General features: G+C 39.3%; 1 long non-coding RNA gene across 1 annotated transcript; it reads left to right on the top strand.

Annotated features, from left to right (window-relative positions):
- Positions 1–10,650: 10,650 nt before the first annotated feature.
- Positions 10,651–25,046, top strand: LOC146649825 (uncharacterized). The gene is made up of 3 exons (XR_014908306.1): positions 10,651–11,116; positions 23,168–23,257; positions 24,367–25,046. It is a non-coding gene; the product is annotated as an uncharacterized LOC146649825 (long non-coding RNA).
- The last annotated feature ends 1,482 nt before the right edge of the window (positions 25,047–26,528 follow it).

Below are 26,528 nucleotides of genomic sequence, written 5' to 3'. Positions count from 1 at the left end.
TTTGACTCTTTTAGATAACTTTATTGTCACCATAAGTACAGACAGATTTCTGTGAACTTTAAAAATTATATATTTGGTCAGATACAAATCCAGGCCTTTAGGCAGTTCTGCAGAATACATTTAGAAGGAGGGGTTGTTCATTTATTCTCATTTAATTGTATTGGATGTGCACCATTAGCTGAGTTTTGTATAGTAGGTGCTACTACAGTAAATGAGAGGAATAGGTATCATAATGTAACTACACAGACAATTCACTCTGTGTTGAAAATGAATTGTAAACCTTCAGTGGGCCAATAGAAGTTCACTGAACTATAACTATGGCTTTTATAACAAGCATCTGTCTCTCTCTGTCTCTCTGGTTTCGGGTGGTAGATGATAGGATGTTTCTGTAAATGAGTTTGGGGAGCAAGTGCAGGTCACAAGTGAGGAAGATAAGGCTTTGCACAGATGAGGTCATTTTTCATCAGAATGATAGCAAACCTCTGGTCGGGATGCGCCAAATGAATGGTGCCTGACAAATGAATGGTGCCTGATGTAGGCTCATTTTCACCACATGCACCATATTTGCAAGTGAACATTTACACATTTGTTAGATTCACGCATACTTACATTTAACATTTTAAAGTATTTATTTTATAGTATGGATGGAATTGGACATACTAAGTGTGTTCCTCTAAATATACTATGCCATGCCACCCACTGGGTCTGTTAAATGCCTTTGAATAGACTGTCCAAATGACTGAAAGATATTGGAATAGGAATTTTTTTGGTGACTCTCATTCAAGGTACTTTAGAAAAAAAAACATCAGTCTTTTTTTTCCCCAGTACTTACAGTGAAGGAAAAATGAGCATGTTTGTCCTTTCAGAGTTTTCATGTGAAAAATCCCGACTTGATTTTACTGTTAGAAAAGAGCCGTTTCAGTACAGAATCACTAGAAAAATTCCAAAGGTGCTTTTCTTGATTTATATGTTTGACTATAAGTAAATCCAATTTATCACCATAAAACTTAAAATAAAACTTATATTACATATATTACACTTTGCTCCAGTGATCTGATGACAGTTTCATCTGCAGGATACTGTGCAGGTCGAGGGATTACCCTTCTAACCCCCCCTGCTAACACTGTGATGCATACAGCTGGGTTCAGACATTTGTTATTCATCTGGTGCCAATTTGTTTCTGAGCGATTCAGTGAATTTCATGTATTCGACGCGTGAAGACTCCTTTACCCTTGGCTAAGCACTCTCTTGCTGGAACACCCTGCCATCAATTTTTTAACAGGTTAGCACAGAGAGACAGATAACCATTCACCAGCACACCAACAGCCACTTTAGAATCACCAATTAACCACACAAGTGTGTCTTTGGAGAGGTTCAAACATTTTTGCTGCGAGGTCACCAGTACACTGCTGTGGTGCCTAGCTATTTGTTCTGTTGACTAAATCATATAACTAATCTAACTAAAAGTTTATAAGGTTAGTTAATGTTATACCATCTTCTAGTTTACTCTGGATTGGATTGCAATTTATATATGGCTTTACTCTTCACTCTTATGTAGCACTCCAAGCACTTTTTACTCTGAATTAAACTGAATTCACAGACACATTTTTAACTCGCAAACTCAGATGCTTGCATTGGAGGATAGATAGGGATCAATATTTTGCTCAAGGACACTTGAACATATGGATGCAACAGCTGGAATCAAACCACTGACCTTGTGAATAGTAGGCTCTAAGTCCTGAGTCATCATAAACAACAAGAGTTTGGGTAACCAGTGAGTGTAAGGGGTCCATGCAGGAGATGTGAATGAAACAAATAGCGACACTTGCACTACTGCTGTAACTACTACTGCTACAAAAAAATATCCCTCTGCGTAATTTCACACTTGTAAAATGCCTTCTACATGTCCAAACATGCAGGATTTGACATTAAAATCAGTGAGAAAGGCGAGTGTTGTTTACATTAATGGAAGCAAGTTCATGCTACAAATTCAGCACTTTTTTTTAGCAGTCATTAACATAAAAAAAAAAATAAGGAAAATAAGGTTGAACTTTAGTGAAATAAAGGTCAGCATGACAGCATCAGCATTCATTGTATCATTTTTGCTCAAATAAAACAAACAAAAAACACAGTTTCAGTCAACATGTTTTTCCTCTGCTCCTGCTGGAAGTGCCTCTGCGCCCCACCACACAAGGGCCAATCCCACAGTTTGTGAACCACTGATGGGTTTTGTTTTTTAATAGCAAAGACTACAAAGTCTAACTATTCAGACTTGCCTATCAAATGTAAGAAAATATATATTTAAATCATCCAAAAAAACCCCAAAACAAAACAAAAAAATTAATTAAAATTAATTAATTAAATTAATAAATGATAAAGAAGCCCTGAAGTAGTAGGAGAAAGTTATTATCCTGCCTTGAGCTTACAAAACTTTATACGCTGGCTCAAGACACCCTTGCAGGAAGGACACAGATGTTCAATATCCAAGTATCCAATCATAACCTCCAGCTTTACTCTATGGCTGATGCATTTATATGACAGCCGTATTCTTCATTGTATGCATAATATAGGGATACATAAGGGTCTTGGACTCCAGCCTTATTTTAGAGGATGTAGTACTGACATGCTTATCTATGCCCTGGCAGCCCTTCTCAGGAACACAATCACACTCCAATACACCCCGAATTACTTTGAACAAAACAAATGGCATTTACCATTTCAGGAGATAAGCAAAGGGGGCATGTGTGAAATAGACAAACAAACAAAAGGGAGAGTTGGAGGCAGCAGCAGAGTTAATCTTGGTCTGAGGCCGGATTAACGGCCATGCTTGCATTTTCCTTGAGAATAATCGAAGAGGTCCTGGTCTTATGAATAACTCTATCCAAAAAAGAGGCACTTCTGGCTATGAAAGCTGGGGAGAGTCAATGAAGAGAGAAATAACTGAGGGACAAAAAAAGTCCAGCTTTAACTGGTTGAGTCCACATTTTCATTTCATGGCCTGTGGGGGCTGCTGAGAACTTCTAATATATACTCGGGACAGAATGAACAGGTTGATGTCTTATTGGGAGTTGCGCTTGCATCGCAAACAGCCTTCTTTCTTTCATCGACTTGAATGCGCACATCTATTTCTACTACAGTTTTATTGAACTGCTGCCAGGGACACATTTTTGTGAACAAGTAGTCTTTAAAATAACTGAACTTGGTAAAGATTTAGCTGCCTGTCAATACTTTCTCACTGCTGCTTGCTTTTCTGACATTGCCTCCAAGATTGTGAGAAGCCGTCATGCCCGAGGTCTTTCAGACAACACTGCAGAACCACAAAATGGCAGCATCCAATCAGTGCCTGCCTAGGCAGCCTGATTTCTCAGTAAAACCGCAGGAGGCACGCTGATTAAGACAAGTGCAGTGACAGGAGAGGAGTGCCAGACCTTTTATTTATTCTGAATTATATAAAAAAAGAAAAACCCTTAAATGCAAGGTAAGGATGTCTGCTTGAGAATATGTGTGGATGTCAGAGGAAAGCAGAGGAGTAATCTTTCTGAGATTTGTTATTTTTTGCTATTCTTGCTGGTCTTTTTCAATGGAGCGGGCTAGTGTTGAGTCATAAAGTCCAAAAGTATGAAGAAGATGCCATAATGGATCAGCATGGCTACTGAAATGTTATACTAATGGATGGCTTTTACCTGACCTGTAAATCATTAGTAAATGATGTATATTTCATTAATAAATCATTTTGTTACAGCTTATTAACCTTTTACAAATGGATCCCCTACAAAATATGGCATCACTACATTTCTTACAAATTCCACTTGTAGTGGGTGCAAAATCTTTAAGCTGTCTCAATCAAGATGGTTATATATAATGCAAAGGATATTTGTTATGCATTAGTGTCCACTGATTATTACAGCCAAAGTGCACACTGATAGTATTGCTCCCACTAGACTATACATTACTGTGCAAAATTCCTGAGCAACTCCTCATTTCTTGATAATTTGCTGTGAAAATAGAAGGTGCAGTGATTTATTGAAACATATGCAAATACACATGGATATACAGTATACAAGGCAGAAACTGTTTTTATGCATATAATTCTCACAAGCTTGGAAGTTAGTTTTTGTTATCACCATTTTTATTCATCAACACAGCCTGAGCTCTATTAGGCAAACTTACTTGTAATTCCTTTCATTAGTCTTTAGGAATAGTTCTCCGGGCTTTGTGGAGGACATTCAAAGCTCTTCTTTGGCTCTGGGCGAAGTTAGCCCATGACTGATAGCGTTCCACTGTGTGCTTTTCTATCCAGGTATGCTATTACTGCACTGGCAGTGTGTTTGGGATCATTGTCATTTTGAAAAATGAGTCAGTTACCAATTACATCCTTTCCAGATGGTATTTCATGGTGGATTAAAATATGACAGTCCATACTGATGAACCAAATATTTAAAATTTGTGTTTAATGCATTAAATCTGTTACCATTGTTTTTTAGTTTTTGCGAGATTTGGCACACCTTAACCTTTTTTTCCCATTTCCTTTCTTTTAAAAAAAGGGCTTCTTGAAAGACACACATCCATTGAAAGCATTTGTAATGAGGCTTTGGTGAGCAATATTTGGATGAACCGAAGTGCCACATTCATCTCTTGGGTGCTGCATCACCCAAAATGCAGACACACTAAGAGACAGAGTTCACTAACAAAAGGCAAGCCATTTATTTGGCAGGTTAAAGTCCTAAAACACAAAAAAAAAATCAAAAAGACTATCTGGCTCCTTGTAAACAAACTATAAATAATGATGGGTAACTCGAGACTTTTGCACGTTTTTTATGTCAACACTTGAAACTGAAAATTCCTTTTTAAAAATATCAGATTTATAAATAGCCATCTTTGCTCATGTCAGTTAATGTTTTATGGTGATTGCTTGGATATTTAGCCTAGCCGTATTTTTTTCTTGTCATTGTTATACAGTGCTAGTCTATCAGGACAGAAATTGCACAAGTTATTCATTTACCTCTTTGATATGAGCAAATGGAAACAAAATGACAGCAATCATATGCATATATATTTATATATGATATCACCAATCACACCAGTATTTAATCTGTTTCTTTTCTTTCTTTGTTTTTCCCCTTTCCCCCTTTGTTTTCTTTATCTTTCCTGCACATTCCTGCCTTGCTTGCTGTACTTCCTTTGGCTCTGTTAAATTGTCTACTTGTTCACTCGCTCACTCATCCATTATATACAGGGAGTGCAGAATTATTAGGCAAATGAGTATTTTGTCCACATCATCCTCTTCATGCATGTTGTCTTACTCCAAGCTGTATAGGCTCGAAAGCCTACACCAATTAAGCATATTGGGTGATGTGCATCTCTGTAATGAAAAGGGGTGTGGTCTAATGACATCAACACCCTATATCAGGTGTGCATAATTATTAGGCAACGTCCTTTCCTTTGGCAAAATGGGTCAAAAGAAGGACTTGACAGGCTCAGAAAAGTCAAAAATAGTGAGATATCTTGCAGAGGGATGCAGCAGTCTCAAAATTGCAAAGCTTCTGAAGCGTGATCATCGAACAATCAAGCGTTTCATTCAAAATAGTCAACAGGGTCGCAAGAAGTGTGTGGAAAAACCAAGGCGCAAAATAACTGCCCATGAACTGAGAAAAGTCAAGCGTGCAGCTGCCAAGATGCCACTTGCCACCAGTTTGGCCATATTTCAGAGCTGCAACATCACTGGAGTGCCCAAAAGCACAAGGTGTGCAATACTCAGAGACATGGCCAAGATAAGAAAGGCTGAAAGACGACCACCACTGAACAAGACACACAAGCTGAAACGTCAAGACTGGGCCAAGAAATGTCTCAAGACTGGTTTTTCTAAGGTTTTATGGACTGATGAAATGAGAGTGAGTCTTGATGGGCCAGATGGATGGGCCCGTGGCTGGATTGGTAAAGGGCAGAGAGCTCCAGTCCGACTCAGACTCCAGCAAGGTGGAGGTGGAGTACTGGTTTGGGCTGGTATCATCAAAGATGAGCTTGTGGGGCCTTTTCGGGTTGAGGATGGAGTCAAGCTCAACTCCCAGTCCTACTGCCAATTTCTGGAAGACACCTTCTTCAAGCAGTGGTACAGGAAGAAGTCTGCATCCTTCAAGAAAAACATGATTTTCATGCAGGACAATGCTCCATCACACGCGTCCAAGTACTCCACAGCGTGGCTGGCAAGAAAGGGTATAAAAGAAGAAAAACTAATGACATGGCCACCTTGTTCACCTGATCTGAACCCCATTGAGAACCTGTGGTCCATCATCAAATGTGAGATTTACAAGGAGGGAAAACAGTACACCTCTCTGAACAGTGTCTGGGAGGCTGTGGTTGCTGCTGCACGCAATGTTGATGGTGAACAGATCAAAACACTGACAGAATCCATGGATGGCAGGCTTTTGAGTGTCCTTGCAAAGAAAGGTGGCTATATTGGTCGCTGATTTGTTTTTGTTTTGTTTTTGAATGTCAGAAATGTATATTTGTGAATGTGGAGATGTTATATTGGTTTCACTGGTAAAAATAAATAATTGAAATGGGTATATATTTGTTTTTTGTTAAGTTGCCTAATAATTCTGCACAGTAATAGTCACCTGCACACACAGATATCCCCCTAAAATAGCTAAAACTAAAAACAAACTAAAAACTACTTCCAAAAACATTCAGCTTTGATATTAATGAGTTTTTTGGGTTCATTGAGAACATGGTTGTTGTTCAATAATTAAATTATTCCTCAAAAATACAACTTGCCTAATAATTCTGCACTCCCTGTAGATGAAAGCTATGGTTGAAAAGTAAGAGACTATAAATTGACCTAATCTAATCAGCTCTAATCAGCCATTTGAATGATGCGCTTGTGTGTCATGTGTTTCACTTTTTCCCCACCTTCCATCTATTTTGATTAGTTTGGTCTGAGTCTTGTTATGCTTTTTTCATGGTACAGCAGTCGTCTCTACACAGAGCCTACGGGGGTTTTCCACCTACACAAACATGCTTGTGTGCAGTCCTCCTAACACCCAACAAACACAGCCCGATGTGGTTGACGATGGGCACAGGTCAAACGCTGATTGGCTGAAAGGTGGGGCAGGCCAGGCAAGGCACAGCAGCATGCACCACAAATGTGTGAGGTACAAAAATACTTTAAAAATGAAAAAATACAGCATGAGAAGCACAGATGTTGGCTGTGGTAGTGGTGGTGTTTTTCCTGATGTTAGAACTTTGCTCCTCTCTGCAGCTGGTTGATGGACCGACAACAGCACAAGTGAGAGTAGCCTGCAGACAGATTGTCTGTTGCACTGCCCCCTGGTGACAGTGAACAGTTACAACATGTAGAAACAGTCTGCAAAGATGTCCGTAGGCTGCGAGTTGAACCACTACAAAACTTTGTTGAAGCACTCCAGCTTTCAGCAGTGTGTGCTAGTGTGGAAATAACATGTAGTCCAGCGTTGTACCTGGCTGGTTTCTCATGTTTCTTTGGATTTATCTTATCTCTGTCAGTTTGGATTATCTTGCTTGAACTTTTGTTGGACTTTTCATGCTTCTTCCCTGCAGTACCTGCAGTTTATTCTTAGTTTTCTTTGTTTTCACTACCTGCTTGTCTGGCTCCTGTCTCCATTTCAGCCTGTTTTTAACAGAACTGTAAAACAACAACATCCCACAATCCCGTGTCATTTATTCAAACTGACCCGTGGGGCTTTGTTACAAACACTTGCAGTAGAATATATTCTTTTCCGCCTTATACCCTCCAATGCAACAAATGCAGGAGAAATGAATCAAGCGATGAACCATACACTCATCTCCTATTCCTTTCAAGATGATGGAAAACAGTTTTGTGTCTTTCTTTGCTGCTGTCATAAATCAAAACATGTGCCGTGGCAGGCAGCTGTCAGCCAAGTCCAGTGTAGTAATTAACACACTCATTCATGTTTCCTTACACGTCATCCCTCTTGCGTAGACACGTTTGGTTTCTTACTGGATCCGAGCCTAATTACAATTACTAAAACAGCACTAAACGCAGCAAACATTTGAAAGGATGTTTCAGCACAGCTCAGATTTGCCACACAGCCACATTATTTAGCTGTGCATGATTAATGGTGATTTAAATAAATAAACACATCCTAATTGTTTTGCAGTTACATTCCTTTCTCTCTGTGTGTTTCTGAAACAGGTTTGTAATACAAGATAATAACCCAAATGAAAAAATGCCACAAATTAAAAAGCGGCTCCAACTGTGCTTTTGTTAAGAAGGAGAAAAAAAGCTTTTTGATAAAAGCATGGGACAGCAACGTGGAGGTGAGCAGTGCTGACATCTGAACAATAGCGTGCTTGCTAACGACTGTGATTCAACTAATGCTGTTCAATGCATAATGAGCCACCCAGCACCAGAGATGCTGGCCCTTGTATTCTGCATTTTTATTGATGATGGTAATCTATTTATTTATTTTGGGAAAGAAACTGACCTGCAATGACATTGCTAGTGGGAGTAGTGCATTTTTTCTCTGTCCCATGCTGTCATTCTTTTTTTCTTTTTCATTTTTTAAAAGAAGCTTTGATACTTATAAAATATGAAGCCAATATCAGGCCTCCCTGTCTGCACAGCTGGATGCCTACAGCAGGGAACGCAGCCTGACGCAGGCCAACCTGCCATGCAATAATCGTCACTAATGCCACTAATTATGAATATTGTCGGCTAATGAGTAGATGAAATAAGAGAATTACAGTTCATCGCTAATGAGTTCATCTAATTAGGCCATTAATTAACTCCAGAAGAGGTACATTATGGGAGGGGAACTTTGCTGCGTTTGCAGTGAAATGATGAAAGCCAAAAAAAGGGTTAGACAGAAGAGTCGCACATAAGATGAAAGCACATAAACACATCTTCTGGTCTTCACCCTGTCCGCATTAAATCTTCCAATCAAGGCGTTAGGCTCTTTGTCAGAGGATCACGCCTTAACTGTCTCTACCTTAACTTTCAAGGCATGTGCGAAATACAAGTGGTTTTTAGATTTAGCTGCATGTAAATGTGCGCACAGGCTGATAACGCTGCCTTTCACAGAACCCTTCAAGATTAGTGATACTCCATTGAAATTCTAAACAAACAGTTTTCAAATTCAGTTTTAAGATTGTATGTTAAACTACAAAGCATCAAGTTTTACATTTAAATATTTAAATCTATAATATTTCCACTTTGCACCATAATGTTCACCAGTTAGCCTGGAGAAAGGCTCAAATATAAAAATGAATGAAATTACTACTTTGGCACATATTCAGCTCAATTATAAAGCTATGAAACAATTCAACTGAGTCAGTCGGAATTGGACAATAACCCAAAGTAGCTAAATTCAAATTGATATTATTTCTCTGCTGCTATATTGTGCCCTAAAGACCTCACATAATAATCCTTTGGCCTCTCAGACAGTTCTAGTACAAGGCCAGATAACTGTCGAGAGACTGTGGATTGCCTAAAGGATCAACACCATTCCCCACTTTGTACACCATTACACTTCCTTTAATTGAATTGCAGAAAGTGCGGTTAATTAAGAGATAAATGTTAGGAACACACGAGCAATGAGGTAACAAAAAGACCCCTGATGGTGGACAGCAGAGCCACTGACCTTCTCTGGAGGAATTTCTTTCTTCCTCAAAAACTATGCTGATGCCGCTGCTGTTCACACCACATCCAGCGCCTTTAATTTTTTAGTCAAAAGCAGAACCTGGGGAGTGTTTGGCACATCTGAGGAACAAGGAGAAATTCATCACATTCTCACATCAAAGACACACAGCGGAGACTCATAAGAAGGCTGCCCCCTCCCCCGCAACATTCCTCATGTCAGGACTGTGGCTACATTTTAATGGACTGGAGTTTACCCCAGCTTTTAAGACAGGAAAGTTTTTCATGTAACTAAATGACAAGTGCATTTCACTCATCTGCATGTATTCTGATACAAAATGACCAGCTTTAATGTAAAAACAGCACCTTAGTGAAACATAATATCTGCAGGACATCTTTAACATAGATCATATATGATTTGATGTGAGAGGATACTGAAACACCCAGTGCATACGAGCATGGGAAGAATGCACTGATGGAAGGGCTCTTGTGGGCTTTGAAGTCAGGTCTTTACTGCTGTCAGGCAAAAGTGGAAACCTCACAACCAATGTATTAAAATAAGGATTAACTGGGAACTGTCTACTGAGCGGCAGTGAAACACTACCATTCCAGAAGCTGCTGGATTCAGGTGATATTCAACTTAATCTAATCCAGCCAGCTCAGTAAACTGGCTAGTATTATGTGATAAGAAGGGCATCTCAATGCCAACTCTATTTTTATTGTGTGCAATATATCTATAGTTAGAGCAATTTGTATTTATTACAGCTATTTTGTAACTTTGTAATACAGTGTATAATTAAATTTAGTTCAGTTAGTTACTCTGAAACTTCTTTCTCATTTTTCCATTTTATGCCGCTAAAAGTGTGTGCTGGAAACACTACACATAATTACACCAAAGCTGATGTTTGGTGCAATGTCTGATTGGCAGAGGTGTGGACTCGAGTCACATGACTTGGACTCGAGTCAGACTCCAGTCATTAATTTTATGACTTTAGACTTGACTTGAAAAAATGTTCTAAGACTTGTGACTTGACTTGGACTTTTACACCAATGACTTGGGACTTGAATTGGACTTGAACCGGTTTACTTGAAAAGACTTGATATTTTACCCCAAATATAAAATTTAACATGCATATTATATAGAGATTGAAAATGTGACGTCATTCACGGGTAGAACCGCAAAGGATTCTGGGAACTCGTGGCAAGCGGTACTAGCGCACGCAGGCTTTCAATTAAAATCAGTTATACAGCGATAAAAAGAAACACAAAAATGTCAAGAAGCCGTTGTATTATTAACTGCAATAGCCGGTCGCATGACAGCCACGGGAAGCCGACGGGTAAAGAGATCGGTTGTTATCGGATTACGTCGTTGAAGAGAAATTGTTCAAGCCATGTTTCCGAAGTAACAAAGACGCGACGGATGGCCTGGATTGCAGCCATTCAATGATCAAATATAACGTCCCAGAACACTCCAGCTCACAGGTTAGTCTGCTCCAAGCATTTACACGAAGGTCAGTCTGCTGTTGTAGTTAATGCGTCATTTTTCTTAACATAATTGGTGATATAGGTTACAAGCAAGTCTGGCGCTGAACAGAAATTTTCGCGCTATGCTCCTTTATTTATTGTGTTTATTGTGCATAAATAGTGAATTGTCCTGACACAATATTGCGTTTCGCTTCTGTTATTATGGTACATTGACAAAAACATATACTTTTATTCACAGGATAAAACAGGTTTTTTGTATCACTAATTGCCCAGTACGATTACAGCATACAATATTATTGTCACTGCTACATTTCTGTGATGGGTACCAGAAATTATTTCCACTACTACCCACTACTACTACTACCCATCCGGCGGTAAACTGTACCTGGGCTTGTTGCAGTGACCTGAAGTTACTAAACTTCATGATCGTATGCGCTCACTCCAAGAACCGTATGATTATAAATATGCATATAAATATGCTACGATGAGATAGCTGACTTCATCTAACTAGCAAATGTTGTCCAGGCTACGTTGGTGATACAGTTTTTTTTAATGTGTATGATATTTTTGTCATGCGATTTTAAAGCTGGTCCTACAACCGCATCCAAGAATAACATGCAGCTTATCTCAGAACTGTCGGTGAAAATTATTCTTGGAGCTAGGTTTAATTGAGCTGCATTTTAAAGAGGTGCAATTTCACAATTTGTGTATATTTTCTAAGTTCACTATTTTGTCATGTGTTGAGAAAAACACAGATTTTAAAATTACATGGTCTAATATTTACATTTAGCATAACTGCAACATTATTTTTTCGTTTTTTTTTTTAAAGACTGGAAAGGACTTGAAATTCAAAGTTTCAGACTTGTGACTTGACTCGGACTTTTACACCAGTGACTTGAGACTCGACTCTGACTTGCCTGACATTACTTGAGACTTGACTTGAGACTTGAGGATAAAGACTTGAGACTTACTTGAGACTTGCAAAACAATGACTTGGTCCCACCTCTGCTGATTGGTAATTATTTCTGATAATAAGCCTCACTCTGATTGCTGTGTTCATTTCTGAATTCCATGAATTCCTGATTGAATCTGAGAAAATATAAATCATCTTTGACTTTGGCATCTTCAGCTCACGCTAACAAGTTTTCTCATCAGATGCTAGTTGAATTTGTCTTTCTGATTCATATCCCTACTGAGTGCACTGCTTCAGAACTCCTTCATCACCAGTGGTAAGACCCCATCTATTAATCCTCCAGGGGTAATCCTCCTTGATTTATTAATTCATAGGGATTTACCCCTTATAAATTATTCCTGTGGTGGGATCAACATGGAGACTCTTTCCTTATATATTTTAATAGGCATCAGATTCTGTGCTTCACACTCTCTGCCTCCTCTGATCAAACTCTGCCTCACCTGGCAGAGTACATCTACACTTTGTTGTTGATATGGACTAAATAGCGTTCAAAGTTTCTTTAGCTTCCTCTGATTACAATGATGCATTTGGGTGCCAGGTGAAATAGAGTGGGTGGTGTGTGAGTGCAGGATGTCGCAGAATAAGATGCGTGTCAAAGAGGAAAGTGGGTGGCTGGGAGCTTTCTGGCTGGACACACTTGGTGTGCCAATGAGCCCTGGTGTCTGCCATCATAATGAACCATCAAGAGAGGGGCTCCAAAGCCCTTAGACAGATGTGAGGGACGGAGAAAGTAACACGGGGTGGGAACAACACAGTGGTTTGTGAACATGAGGCGAAGATGACCGGTGCAGCTGCAGTCTGCCACCAGAAAGGAATAAAGCAACCAGGAAAGATTACATGAATTCACTGTCACCCATGTAGCGTCGATGGCTCAGTGTGGGAGGACAAGAGAGATGTCATTATGCTGTAACTAACTGCAATACTGCTGAAATCACGAGTTCTTTTCTGTATATGTGCAAAAAATCTGCCGATCATATTCTGGTTTATGAACTTCCATTTGTGTACATGTCAGAAAATAGTCAAATAAGTTGTCGCTTGCAATCTCCCACAGCCCATGATGACATCTTTATATAGACAATCCATAGTCCAAACGCAGCTACCCACAATAAACAAAAGTTGGTAAGGAGAAAAAAAAGCGACTTTAAAGGCTGTAACTACAATATTTGATGCTTTAACCTAAATAACAAGTGACATTTTTTAACCCAATAAATGTTTATTAATGATTTCTCAAACATATTTTTAATACGTATATGCTTGCAAAAAAGAATTTGTCCTAGTAATGTTGGCTGTTTGTTTCTACTGTCTGAAACAACCTACCCTATTTAGAAGTATTTCCACTTTCATTATTCAACTTTTGTTTTGACTCGCTGTTTAGTTAGTACTTCTTTGGGGTTTGGGTCAAAAGTATAACCTTTTAATAAGTATTTACCCCCACTCTACCCCCATGTACTTTTGTATTCAGACATCCTCTACTGCTCAAAGGTGTAGCTTCAGGTGGTGCAGCCAGGATAGTGTCCCATTTTATCTGCAAATATGTAGTTGATCATTTAACACTCAACTGAATAAAAATAAAAATGGGCCTTTCTCAAAGGTTTTGATGACGATGAGCTTGCTGGGAAGTCTGTCACTTGTACATCCTGCCTTGTTCTCGATCATTTTTTGGCTGTTCGATGTCAACGATGCAACAAATTGCTTTTCCTCAAGTGTCTTATTGAGTATTTTGTCATCACAGTGGCATTAAAGTAAGTTTAGAAAGCCAAGGCAAAACAGTGGTGCTTACAAGAGAAAGAGAGAGCAGGATGTATATACCATCAGGGCTTTGGATTTGAGCAGTATTTGAGCAATGGTGATATATATGCACTTATTCTGTAATTTGGAAATAATTGTTGAATGAGGAATTCTATAATAAGTGTCTTTGTTTGGTACAATGACCCTTTTCTAGGTAGTCTGTGAGGATCTGTGATGATTGATTCTCTTTTGCTGCATGCCTACAAACATTACAGTTGGATACAGTTGTCATCCATTTGGATCTGAAGGTTGGATCTGTTTCGGGCTTGTGGTAGCCTAGTTGCGGAAGATGATATATATATAAAAACACCCAGCTCGCCCCTGCGGGCTGTTTATACTTCAAGCTCAGGTCCTCTACCAGAGGCCTGGGACCTTGAGGGTCCTGCGCAGTATCTTAGCTGTTCCCAGGACTGCGCTCTTCTGGACAGAGATCTCCGATGTTGTTCCCGGGATCTGCTGGAGCCACTCGCCTAGCTTAGGAGTCACCGCACCTAGTGCTCCGATTACCACGGGGACCACCGTTACCTTCACCCTCCACATCCTCTCGAGCTCTTCTCTGAGCCCTTGGTATTTCTCCAGCTTCTCGAGTTCCTTCTTTCTGATGTTGCTGTCATTCGGAACCGCTACATCAATTGAGTGTGAGAGGAATTGACCTGAAAGATATATATATATTGTCAAATAATATATAAATAACATGACACATCATTTCACACGGCATTTCTTTAAATTCTTCTGTCATTATGATCCAACCATACAATATGCTTAAAATGGTTAGACATGTATTGCAAAATGTGAGTCAGTGTGATGTTTACGCACACTTGTTTAAGCTTTGTATCAGACAACGATTGTTGCATTTAAGGTTAGGCACAGAAACAATTTTTTTAGGCCAAACCAACTAGAAAAACACCTTTTGGATTAGACTCCCGTCAATACTACCTTAAGAGGTACACTGACATTCTTTTTAAAAAGAGAAAAGAAAAATGAACGTTTTCTGACATTAGATAATAACTCTGATGGCAGATTTTCTTTTCATAAAAGTTTCAACAAGAGAACTGAAGTTTTTATGTCACTGTCTAAATGATGGGACTTCCCATTTTTCAGTATTCCTGCCTACTCTTTTCTCTAATGATAACTAATGGGAGTTGTCCTTCATCCAACTGTAATTTCAGACATGACAAATGTGCAAATGTGCCTTCTTGCAAACTTGCCCCCGCCTTTTCTCACAGCGGACAGTTTGACAGCGACTGATGCTCAGCGACTTGGCTGCGACTCAGTGCCTTTGAGTGACACCTGTATCATTCGGTGGAAAATTCAGTTTAAAATAAGGTCTGGTTTACATGTATAATTAATTAGGCCCATTTCTCAGTCGAGGCATGGCAGGTAATTATTAATGGCAACTGCTAGTCTGGACAGTAGGTGCCTAAAGAGGAGTGACTTTCCACATCATCTCCAAATGGTATGAAAACAAACTGGTGGTTTTCACAGAGAAAGGGGTCTAGGGAGATAATGAGGAGTATTTTCTGAAAAAAAAAAAAGGTTAGACTTTTATGATGTATAAAAGCTTTTTAAAAGCTCTTTTGAGAAATCATTCTTGACCACAACTTCTCACATGGCTGGGTTTTGTAGATTAGACCTTCAAATGGGGCTTTTGGCATGGGTTTTCCTCTTGAGCCAAGGCGTCTGAGTGTACTAAAAGACATGTGATGGGGCCTGCCTAATTAGAGAAAGAACATCCTATTCATGTTGACACTGAGCAGGACTGTGGGGGCCTCACCCTAGTGTGATCAGGGTAATTCTTCTGTGCACTTTGACACTTTCCCTCTAAAGTGCATAAGATGAAGACTGGATGTCTTGCCAAACTTCCAAAGTGTTAGGGTGCATTAAAGCTATGTTCAGAACGCATCTTTCTGACTATGAAAAATCTCATGGACAGCACATCAACAAGATTAGTGTAATAAAACATTATTTTGCCAAGTATAATTCAGTCAGAATGCAGAGTGGATTTTGCATTGTTATGAGGGAATTGTTAGCCTTAGTGGTTCAGTTTTATCTTTGGACATAGGATGTTTTTGGGTAAAAAATGGCTGATATAAATGTTGGATATCAGGCAAAGTTATAGTGGATGTCAACCAATATTATGAAGGTTAAGCACCGTCTATACATTACAAAAGCAGCTTATGCATATTACCGTTGCTTTCAGTGAGCAGATAAATGGTAAAGAAGACTCAAGGACTCACAGGGCTTTGCAGTTGAATAAAGTGCATTAGCATCTACTGAAATAATTTCCTCTCATGCAGTCCAGTCCAGATAACAATAGTTATAAATCTAACTATAAAATCATAAAAATCAAAAAATATATGTGATTTAAATTTGACACCTTTCAAGGATGTCTTCTTGGGCGTGGTGTCTGGTATTTTTTAGATTGCTTTGTGCTGAGACCATTCAGTTCATTTGCTCCTGGTCTGCTCCTGACCTCCTGAAGTTGTCAAAACTTCTATAGAAAGATAGAAACCTGGTTGGAAGTGTTACAGAGATTCTTGGGAAGATTATCCAGGAATGGGAAATCAGGTGTTTTCTGTTTTGTTGTTATTCTTTGTTTAGTATTATAGGCAGACTTGTACAACTTTATCATCACATTTTGTGTAGAAAGAAAATTACTGCATTTCTGACAGCAGTAAAAGATGAATAATGATTTTCAGGTAGGCTGATAAAGTAGAGCTGTGGCTGCTCAGTGTTGGTTCTTATATGGAGATTAGTGAGATTGTCAGAAATGCAAAACATCCGGGAACTGTGTTATTTGTGAGTGTGTGTCCATTCTTTGTTTAGCCTATGACCTGATCACAACAGTAAAACTGCAACACACAGTGCACCTCTAAAATGCAATTTCTTTTGACAGGAAGTCAAACATATTTGAATAGAATTCCCTTAACCTTTGAAATAGACAAAATGGACTGAGGGAAAATGTGCCGTTACTGTTGCAAGACAGTGGTGTGGTGTCAGAAGCAACCGAAGAAACGGTGGAGAAACTTATTTCAGGTTGCAGAAATTTACCTGGTAAGGTGTGATTAATCTTGGAGAAGGGATTGTTTGAATCCAGTTCATCTTTTCTTAAAGCTAACCAAGTAGTTTCGTTGCTTGACGGTGACTAAAGAGCAATGGAAAAGAAGCATCAGAAATGAAGGTGTACTGCACTTCTGGTTAGAAGTCATCTACTTATACTTTACTATCTGCCACTATTTAGTCACGGTAGGTGAATTTGAAAAGCAAGAATATAATTGGATCAAATTAGACCTGAGAATTGTACGTGTAAATTAAATAGTTAACTCCTTCAATCCCCAAAGCGTGAGTTAAAGTTAAACTTTCTCTGGCTTCAGAACTCAACTCAGAAACACTTTTTAGATCGCTCCACTTTATTTTAAAAAAAGAGCAAAGGTCAAAACAAATTTAATGGGATATAACTTAGTTTCTTTAGAGATTCCAACACTCAAGTAAAGCTATACTAGAGGTAAGAGCAATACTCTGTATGAGTTTCTTCCTCCTTCATTTTGAGATATAAATTCATTTCTGTGAAAACAAGGTTTGTTCAAGGTTACTGTGGCTTCTTTCATGAATAACAGACAAGTTATTAAATGGCTGCTGTGCCTGTGCCACAGAAAAACAGCCTACTCATAAAGGGATCGTTTGAAGTTACATTGTGATGCTCTCTCATTGTTATTTAATGAACTTGGTTCATTTTTCCTCCAGCAAAATCCATTAAAATCAATCATTTTTACCCCCTTTTCTCGTCTTGGTTTTTTCTTTTTTTCACCTCCTGCAATCACACTTTAGCGCAGGAGATGAGAGAAAAATCTCAGAGGCTGAGAAAAAGTAAATCAACTAATCTTACCATTGCCTTCATTCAGATCCAATTCATTACTTGAGAATATTGAGTAGAGTGAGCAGCAAGTCAGCCAATCCGCTCAACACCTACTAATAAACACAGGCGCGTATGTAAGCGGAGGAAATATTGAAAGAGCTTGCATTCAGATCACAGCTGCCCCTTACCTTTGTTGTGGATGGCAAATGCCATTTGGATAAATGCTTGACACACGTTGGTGTTTTAACCCAAATTACCCCTATGCCTCAGATCTCTCAATTGCCTAATTAACAGGGGGGATAGTCTAAAGCCTTTCAAGTTCTGCACTTTAAACAAAGCCGGTGAGCAATATAGTGAGTCTGTTCTTCATTTGTGCACCTGGAGGGAAGAATGGAAGTAATATAAGGAGCGGTATTGCCATCACTGTGAAGCAGACTTTCGGGAGGGACATGGCCTGTGAATTAGATCTTCCTGCTGTTGCTCATTTTTTGTCAGTGCTTGAGGATATTTGTGGCCCAATCTCCATTAAGGGTGCATAAAAGAAATTCACAAGAGAAATCAGCAAAATGTGACAATGTCTTGATTTGTCTTTTGACTGTCTTGTAAAAGTAAGTTAATGATACTGAAATGAGGTATTATTAAGGTAAATATATGTAGGTGTAAGTAGTAAATGGATAGTAAGACAGAAATAGTATGAAGTACATAGATTGTCCTTTTAACCTTAACTTTCATCTTTTCCAACCACTAACTTTATCCATCCATCCATCCATTCGCTTCTACTTATCCTTTTCAGGGTCGCTGGAGCCTATCCCAGCTGTCATAGGGCGAGAGGCAGGGTGCACCCTGGACAGGTCGCCAGTCGGTCTCTAACACACAGAGATAAACAACCATTCACGCTCACATTCACTCCCGCATTCATACCTATGGGCAATTTAGATTACCGTAATTGTCGGGCTATAAGCCGCTACTTTTTGCACAAGCTTTGAACCCTGCGGCTTTTAGTCAGGTGCGGCTTTTCTATGGATTTTCCATGATTTTTGTGATATCGTAAGACGATTTGTTTTGTTTGTTCCGCTGTTGTACGGCACTACGTTGCCTGGCGGAAGGATCGGGGTTCAAGAGTGGTATGTTAGTCACATGTCCGTCCGCCAGGCAACGTAGTGCCGTACGAAGTAGCGCGAAAAACAAACTTCAAAGTAGCGCTACGCATTCAGCGGGAGGCGTGGATGACGAGCGGCGATAAACTTGCGAAAAGCAAGTTATGCCCAACTCCACCGGTGGATTCTGACAGCGTGGAAAAGTGCGAAAACATCCACGATCACCAACGGATTTTGAAGGGCTGGACTGCTGCATGATGGAGAGGAGGACACCGCCACGGCCCTTCTGAGGGTGTTCGACTCTGACACTGACAACGAGGATTTCTTTGGTTTTGAAAGTGACAACGAAGGAGAGAAGCGGAGAGTGGATGACGAAGCCATCCTGAGCCTGTTTGTATCCGACATTGGAGAAGAGGACTTTGGTGGTTTTAGAGCGCAGGAAGATGGTGGTGAATGACTGACTTTTCTTCTTGTTAAAGCCGTGTCACTGCACCTGAGCCTAAAAGGTAGTCCGAATCTATTTTTCTGGTGTGCTGTAGGTTACTGTTATGTACTACATGTGCAAATATGTACCCATAACTTGTTTTTCAAAATATTAATAAAAGGGGTGTGTCTCCAAACAGCCATCTCTTTCCTGACAATTCCCTTTGTGCATATTCTCTTACATATGATAAGTCAACATTGAAACACCTGCGGCTTTTGGTCAGGTGCGGCTAATGTATGTACAAAACAGGGTTTTCCCCTGATTTTAGCTTGTGCGGCTAATATTCAGGTGCGCTTTGTAGTCCGGGAAATACGGTAATCAAATAACCTACCCCCACTAACTGCATGCCTTTGGACGGTGGGAAAAGGCTGGAGTACCCGGAGGGAACCCTTGCAAACATGGGGAGAACATGCAAACTCCACACAGAAAGACCCCGGCCTGATGGTGGAATTGAACTCAGGACCTCCGAAAACCACATTGTTCCTCATGTATCCGAGGTTCGCTAAGAACGGACTCTCCTTTCCAACACCATGTCATAGACTTTCCCAGGGAGGCTCAGGAGTGTGATCCCCCAATAGTTGAAACACACCCTCTGGTCCCCAGGGGCTCTGCCACCAAGAAGTTGTTTAACTGCCTAGTGACCTAGTAAAATGCTGTATTATGTAGTTTAGTACAGTTTAGTGTACAGTAAACTGTATTAAACTACATTACTGTGGTGAAATTTAAGGTGATCCAAAGTGGCTGTGTTGTACATGGTTATTGTAGCGTTACATCAAGAGTATCAGACATCAGTTTATATTCAAACTAATGGTGCTAATTAGATTCAGTAACCAAATTATATATTTTTACTAGGTTTGCGATGAGCCATACATCCTATGAAACATCTGTTCATATATTGTTGAATTCAGCTGGCTAAATTCACAAAGAGCTGAAGATATTGGAGGACAGCTCAGCTGAAAAGTCAACATCAGTCATGACTAAAACGTCACTTTCACTACTATATGAGCTACCTGACTGACTGTGACAGCTCTGTCTCTGTGTCGAGTGTCTGGGTCTGTCTGACCCTTCACCTCTTGTAGTTTCTTTTGCTGCTTGTTCCAGGACAAAGCTCTTCTTTTCTTTCATGTCTTTACATAAGTTGGTGGTGTTCCCACGTCACGGTTTGCAGTGTTTTCATTTACAGCAGTAAAGTACCTCTACACCTTGCTCTGCTGTTTCACTCGCTGCAGCCTGTATGGTTCTTCTCGTTGTCTCTAAGTCACGTGATCGTGAACACAGCAGAGCAGCTAGGGGGGAGCGGAGCAAAGTGTGTCTGCACGAGAGGCGTTTAGCATTGATCAGATACCAGCATTAGATCAATACTATCTATATGTGGATAGATCCGCTCTACCCTACCAGAGAACAAGGAATGTCAATGTAATTCAACAAAAGCCAAAATAACCACTGGCAAAGTAATTTAAACTTTAAGTGGCATGACTGAAGTGACTACCAATGGGGCAAGAGGATGAAGAGCCAGTCGTTTTATATGTGGACCAGGCTTTAGACTCATTATTTTAACCATTCCAGTTTAAAATCATGACTTTTCAGTAGCAAATACATCACGCCACAACATCATTAACATCAGTTCCTAACTGATAAGTTAGGAGCCTCTTCCTTTGGACAGAGTAATGCATCTTTTTTTAAATTATATTTTTGGACAGTTTCAGTGTGTTCTCCATTTGATTGCACTTTTCTATTGTAGTTGCTGTACTTGAAAATAAGTCAGTTAGGTATAATTCAAGCCTCATGCTAAAACCTCGAACAGATATTGCCACTGCAAAGTTTCTATTCCTCCAAATGATAGCCCTGAGGCTCAGGTAGGTATCTTTAGATGTCAGTTAGCTTGGTGGTTACTGCTTTTTCTCACTTTGCTGTGGATGCTCATGCTGTGCACCCCAGTGGCTAGCACCATCACCTCATAGCAAAACTCTACTGTTTGTTTGGTTTTCAGTAGCTCTGTTGGATCTGGAAACTGTTAAAATAAGAGCATAGCTTGTAGCTTACTTCTTTTTACGTCTTTATATGTCATTATATTTACTAAAAAAATACAAATTTGGTATTTTCTATTCCCAACATTATTACACGGGATATATTTTGGTCCAAAACTAAAACTACAGAAATTCTTACTAGAGTACAAGAACCTGTGGTCAGATTTTAAGCTGTGGATTTTACCAGTTTGCACATGAATGCATGCTGAAAAGCCTTCAGAAGAATCTTTCATACTGACACTTAAATCACCTGATACCTTGTTATTGTCCAGGAGAATGGAAATGAAAGGTGTAAAATGTAAGTGAACAAAGAGAGTTGAGAAAATAAAAGAAAAAATCCCTCTGGGTGTAGAAGATACATTTACAGATGTCTTTGATGTCTCCGAATATTATAACTCTTCACTTATTCATATTCTTCATCTTTGTTTGCCAACCACACTTGATTATTTTTTAAACCACTACTACAGTTACTCACTACACCAGGTCTTTTAATGACTCTGTTTTATCTCACAAGGTACAGTGAAACTTTAACTAAAAGAAAGACAGATGCTGAAAAAGCATTAAAGCAACACAACCAGAGCCAGCCAACCACTGAATGCAACAATGTGAAAAGTGATAGAAATCAATACTGCATTTCAACTTATCCCCCCTCAAGGATGTTGGAAAGAAAGGATAACTGAGCAGCAGCAGGGGGCTTAACATGGGAAAAGCAACCAGATAATTGAAGGGAAAAGAGCTGAAACAGACTCCGTGTGCATGTCCTACCAAGGAGAGATTGAGGTGACGGAGAAAAATACCTCTCTAGTTGTTTTCAAATAATTATAGGAACACTTGAGATGTACCTTAAAAAAACAGAAAAACAGAAAAAGCGAGCAACCGCAAATGAAACACATTACATGGATCATCTTGATGAAACTGGACAAATGTATAATTTAATATTACAGGTGTGGGATAGCCACAGAGGGAACTGTAGTATACTATTCATTCATTTCAGTGAAGCACATATGTGTTCATCTCAGACCAAACAAGACATATTATTAACCAACACCAGTACTCTTACATAATTAAAAGTAATTGGCTGAAAGTCACGTGTTAACAGATTGGTCTGTTGCTGATTATTCATGTACCTAACAACTGATTACATGGAAAATTTGCTTCCCTAAAATCTCTGAAAAATGAGAGTAAAACTGTTGAAGCAAGGTGAATTTTCACTAATGGCTTCACTTTGCTTGTAATTACTCAAAGACCTTTGTTTTTGGTTCCAAATAACTTGGTTTGACAGTCAATTTAAAGTTTGGTTAAACTCTGTATAAAGAAAACAATAAAACTGATAAACTGATAAAAGGTAAAAACTGATAGGAGGGGGGAAAAAGTTTTTGAGAAGAAGAGGAAATTTTTGTCCAACAGATGTTTTTTGAGATAAAAAGAAAGAAATATCCAAGTGGCTGGAGTTTTAGAAGATAAATAATTGTTTTTGCACACTTCAGGAAATTACGTCCCTAAAGTCTGAAAATGTAGTCCCTGAACAATCATATGTTGGTGCACAGGAATCGCCCCCGATGCATACAGAGTGATCATTATGTTTTTACACAAAGCAGGTCTGGTGAGACCTAACCAGACAGAGTGACATGACTATGCAGTGACAAAATGTCATACAAAGAGTTGCAATGAAACACCACCTCTCTATATCCCCTCTCCCCCACATACAAGGCAAATAAATCCATAAGCACCGTGTTGGAGCTCGCTGCCATTTTCTGCTGTCACTATCATTTTATTCCCCCGTTAATATTCCCTGCCTCACTCTCTGTCTCTCTTTCCCGCAGGCCTTGCTCGCCACATTTGCTCCACAAGCATAATATCCACCTGCTTTTGTCACACTGCCAAACATTTCATCTCCAGCATGGGGCAGGCAGGTATGGGCCGTAATTGAAATTCTAAACAGTAAACTGTGTGTAAACATACACTACAAGAGCACATGTGTATCTCTAAATATAGATATATAAATACATTTGGCAAGTTCCTGATGGATCCATTCTAACGCCATGATACAGGCACTCTCCTGTTGACAAATGTATGCGTTGCTGCTGTGGACCATAGTGGTGACATGATTAACACTGAGCAGAAAGAGAGTAGAGGATGATACTGCTAAAGGATATGTCAGGATGTTTATTATTGAAAAGGGACTGCAAGTATTCTGGTGGTGTTGCTTTGGAGGACTAGTTGAAAATGACAGGAGCTTTTGTAATCAAAGGTCATAAAACTCTCTTTGGAGTGGGTGAAAACAGAAACGGATTTAAATTAATATTAGTTGTTCCTCAAGATTGAAAACTAAGGGGGACGGAGCCTTTTGGTCTCTGTCACCAAAATGACTCTGTGGACTACTTTTTAAATTTTCTTTATAAAGGCTATACTCTAGATTATTTTATTTTGATAATTCCTAGTCCTTGTTCTACAATGCTTTGTGACTTTATGTCTGAGAAAAGTGTTTAAAAATTATACTCGCAATCACCTGCTAGCAAAAAATAAAATAAAATACATCATATGACCTGGGCGTGGTTGCTGTTAAAAGCATGGCTTCCCTTTTATTTTAAAGTATAATTTACTCAAATTCATCTAAGTCATAAATCAGGCCATGTAAAATTAAACTAAGACAAAGCACAAGAAGTTTTAATTCATCATAGGAATTATAAATGGATTGACAGGTTACAGCTTGCCAAGCAGAAGTCAAGCTGAAATAAAAGAAAAGAAAATGACAGAAGTGACAGCTACAGTAACAAGGCTACAGTAACAAGGCAAGGCATGGACCAAAACTTTAACATTATCAAACTGAAAGGGTAAATCACATTTCAAAATGTGATGGATAGTTAAAAAGTATGGTGTGTAAAATCTCACCACTAGATGTCAGAAGATGTTTTCCTACCCACTCGGTTTAAGCGCTACCTATGTGGCTGTGGCTACCGTTCATCCGTAGTGAGTGCAGGCTGTCCACTCTTTACCTCAACTGGTGTCTGTTTCTATTTAGGAGAAATAGATAGGAGTCTGATTTGAGTCCCTCATCTGGGACTCTCCTCAGCTCTTACTGGAACAGTGGCGCGGCTGCCCCTCTGTTGGTCTTCCATGGTCTCTTGTGTTCTGGGGGCCTCTGGATGTCTGGAGTTTTGATCTCCTCCATACCTGCTTCACACCCTGGAGGACGGGGCTGTGGCCCCCCCACACTCCCTAGCAGATCGTTACATGGAGAAACCTTTGGAATGCAAGCGCGCTGATCCACACAGGTATGCACACGGGTGTTCACTGCTCGTAGACCCAAATTACACCTTTCTTGGCTGCTACTTCGAAGCACATCTGTCCTGCGTGCTGCACAACAACATTGAATATTTAGTATTTACTGCTGTTTACACTTAGCTAGATTAATGTGATGGTGTTGTGTTTAGTATGTTGCTTTGTTTTTTTTTTTGTCTTTTTTTGCTTGTTTTCTATTCTTCTCTCAACAGGTGATCCAGGAGATTTTTTATTTTTTTCTCCCCCCCTTTCTCACTGTCCCTCTCCCCTTCTGTTTTTCCTTTCTTTCCTCTTTCTTTCTCCCTTTCCTATCCCTCACTCATGTCTGTCCCGTCTGTAACATCTGAAAATAAAATATAATAAATAATAAAAACAAAGATCGACCAAATGGACCAATACGGCAATGCCACGATGATCCATTTGGCAAAGTAAATCCATTGGGTATCCTTGTTGGTCTTCAGACAACAATTCTGATGGCTAAAGAACCAAATGGGACAGGGGAAAAAAAAAAAAGATTTGAGTTGATGAGTTAGGAAAGCTCACTTCTAGCTGATGACAGCAATACTGTGGTGAGTCATTTGAGAATATGCTGAACTTTTCCATCCACAAGTGTTGCTGTGTTTGCCTCTGCTATCTGCTGTTAGCTAGCATTAATGAAACTTTCTTTTAACTGGATCTTTTAACTGGAACTGGACCTGGTCACTTAGCGAATAAATGTTCATATGATGCACGAATGCATATCAAATTATTTATCAGGAGGAAAGTGGGATTTTTTAGGAGACTTGAGCCTAATATTAGCTGATATAATGTTAGCTGGCATAATGGTTTTGTTTAGCGGCTTGTTGTCAGCTGTCCAGAAACAGAACGGTTGCATGTCTCATTTGGGAATAATGAACACGTTTATGCTAGCGCTGTCAGCGGTAATCTTGTTAAAATGACATTAACTCCATAACCGCATTAACGCGAAGAATCTCTGTTAGCGAGTGGATGAAACCAATGAAACCAATGCCCACTCATATGTTTTTAATTGATTAATTCTAAGTTTATGAGAACATCAACTTTTTGGAAGATGTAATTACAAACTAATCAGTGTATTTATATGCAGTACAATATTCTTTTTCTTTTATTAACCTTAAAAATTACTTACTGCACTTTTCAAAAAAGGAAAAAAATTATAATTTAGGGATAACAGGGCAAAAAAATGGACAATAAAATAAATAGACCTAATTGTAGACTTAGCTGGTATTAAGAAATATTTTTGTCCATAGAACAAATGAAACATACTGCATTTACAAAGTGATACTTGTAATGTGCTGCAATTGCTTGTGTGATTACTCTCTTTATAGAAGGCTGTGACAGATCAAATCCATCACTGCTCCACTGCTTTTTTCTGTTTGCCAAGCATCCCACTGCTCTGATCACTCTCATTTCTGGCATCATAGCATTAATGTGTTTGGTTGGAGTCGTGACTTCATTCCTAATGAGATCGACCACAAACCTAATCCCTGCATGGTCTAGTCTGTAGCACTTGATTGACTCACTTTAATATAGTGTTTCAAGAATATTTCTCTCAGCTCTTTGTCTTTCCGCCATTTCTTCTCTGCTTAAGAAGCCTCATAAGCCTCTTAAAAATCCTCCTCTTCACTCCTAACAGTTTTGCTTCTCGCCTTAGGAGCTATGTTAAAGCAGACATATTGTGGTCATTTCTGTCTTTGTATTATTACCCTTGGACTACTTCAGTAGCTTTGCAAGACTGAAAATATCTCATACTGGACCATGTCCACCCTCTCAGTTCATCAAATGTACAAAACAAGCCATTTTAGCTTCTCTCCCTTTAGGCTATTCACCATTTAAACCATCTTTCTTCTGATTTGCTCCCTTGTGCAAACAGATGGTTTGAAC

The sequence above is a fragment of the Rhamphochromis longiceps genome, linkage group LG17 (genome assembly GCF_057381845.1).
Source record: "Rhamphochromis longiceps isolate RC_006_pf linkage group LG17, R_longiceps_female_GT1.1, whole genome shotgun sequence".
Classification (NCBI taxonomy): Eukaryota; Metazoa; Chordata; class Actinopteri; order Cichliformes; family Cichlidae; genus Rhamphochromis; species Rhamphochromis longiceps.
The sequence above is the reverse complement of the archived record's forward strand: the minus strand, read 5'-3'. Positions and strand labels throughout refer to the sequence as shown.